The 2221-nt window shown below is 32.8% G+C and overlaps 1 protein-coding gene across 5 annotated transcripts in view; it reads right to left on the bottom strand.

Annotated features, from left to right (window-relative positions):
• The window catches only part of CNTLN (centlein), a 269734-nt gene that overhangs the window by 42904 nt on the left and 224609 nt on the right, over nucleotides 1–2221 (bottom strand). The gene's annotated exons all lie outside the window — the stretch shown is intronic.

Raw genomic sequence — 2221 nt, 5'->3', positions numbered from 1 at the left:
CTCTAAATATTTTATTATCTATATAAAGTTGGGTACCTTGAGGAAATGTCTAATATGGGTAAAAATGAAGATATTGAAAATGTACAAGTACTCTAATTACTGAATAAACCATGTACATTTGAGAAATACATCTAAGAATTTACATAGAAAAGTCTATATTATTTGGATAAAATTTAAAAAGATGTATTTAGACCTTTTCTTATGCATAAAAACATCAACTAGAAAATAAGTTATTTCTTGGTAAATTATTATGTTAGCAATTTGATACCTGTTATGGGCTTGTGTTCCATCAAAATTCATATGTTGAAGTCCTAACCCCAGTACCTCAAAATGTAACTGTATTTGGATAGGGCCTTTAAAGAGGTAATTAAAGTAAAATGAGGTCCTATGGGTGGGCCTGTTCCCATAAGACTGGTGTACTTACAAGAAGAGGAGATTAGGACACAAACCACCCAGACCGAAGGACAACCACATGAGGACACAGCAAGAAGGTGGCCATCCACAAGCCAAGGAAAGAGGCCTCAGAATAAACCAAACCTGTAGATACCTTGACCTTGGACTTCTAGACTCCAAACTATGAGAAAACAAATTTCTATTACTTAAGCCAGTTGGTGGTATTTTTTTTATGGTAGCCCCGGCAAACTAATACAGAGTAAAACAGAAATTTGTAGTAGCAGAGAGTATTATATATTTAAAAGTATATGGTCTTGTAGGATATTTCCATATTAAAACATGAAACAAGACAAAAGTAAAGATTTATCCTTTTTGTCCCTATGCAGCCTGATCAGTGTTCTGGGACTCCAGGCTTGAAATGGACAATGTCACTTCAAACTTATGTCAAGTGTGGTCTAAATTGCTTTAGGCAGTCTTGGTCTCACCTTTGTGATTCCTCCAAAGTGAGAGAGAGATTTATCTGTGTGTAAAAGCTTATACATCACGGGAAACCATAATGCAAACAACATAGATATTTTTATGGGCCTATTATTACCAAAATTAGGTTAGACTATAGGTGCTAAGTAAAACTGAATAAGTAAAATGTAAATCAACTTACAACTACTAACAATTTAAAAAAATTTAGAAGTCAGATTGGACATTACTAGATATAACATTCTATTTTATTTTGGTGAAAACTAATGTTAGGCTCCTGAGGACTTAATTATAAGAATCACAGAATATGAATAAAAGTGTCTGTAGTAGATAAGACCAAAGAATATCTCAATGATTTTTAACCTCTATATAGAAACCTAAACACTAAAATATTCTATTTATAAATTTTATTCCACTATTTCAGAGACAGAAACACATTTTATGAGAAGATATATGCACTCAAGCCTACAAGATTTTTTTCTCACGTTTCTCCTGTGTAATATACTTAAACTTATAAAACGTAGTGGCTGGAGCAAGTTCTGTACATAAACACTATCTGAAGAAGATGATATTCAACAAGCATCTCAATTCATGACTGTGTATACCTGATTATTATTAATAAAGCAAATACTTTCAAGCAATGATGTATTCATTTACTTTAAACTTAATCCTATTTTATCCTATTTGTAATCGTTCATTTAAAGATATTATTGGAGAGTGCATATATCACATCTGAATTGAAAACACCTATTTGACAAGTCGACGTTCTAATATCCTCTTAACATCACAGTTACTCAATTCCTAATGTACTCTGTGCATTTTCAACCAGAATTTTCTTTCTAGTGCCTCTCATTATAGCAATAGTACCATATACACTGTCCTTCTAGCTTCCAGCTACCAATCCCCAATGAAGAAAATAATTGAATACACGAGGAATAAATGAGCTTGTTTTAAGTAGCGTGCAAATTAATTTTCCAATTAAAACTCACAAATCTTGTTTCTTACAAGATAATTCTATTTCAACTAAGGTCAGCCTTACTTTTAAGTTGTTGACAGTTTCATCTGGACTTAGATAAAATTATTTATAAACAAAAGGAACACTGCTTTTTATTCTCATTCTCAAGTTTAACTTATTTAAATCTATTAAACCAACCCACCTTTGCTCTGTACTCCCTCCCCTTACTTTATTCCACCTTCCTCATCTCCAACCAACAACAACTAAATAAAAATAGCAGCAAGTGTGTAGAGGGAAACATTCTATTTATGTTGGTTGATACATTACCTGTCTGCAAGAAATTGTGTTCAGTGGAGGGAGAAATGGGGGGGCAGATTGAGTTGCTGAGTAATGGAAGAG

This window comes from Pteropus vampyrus, unplaced genomic scaffold (genome assembly GCF_000151845.1).
Source record: "Pteropus vampyrus isolate Shadow unplaced genomic scaffold, Pvam_2.0 Scaffold109, whole genome shotgun sequence".
Lineage (NCBI taxonomy): Eukaryota > Metazoa > Chordata > Mammalia > Chiroptera > Pteropodidae > Pteropus > Pteropus vampyrus.
Note: the sequence above shows the minus strand (reverse complement) of the source record. Positions and strands in the feature narration are given on the sequence as shown.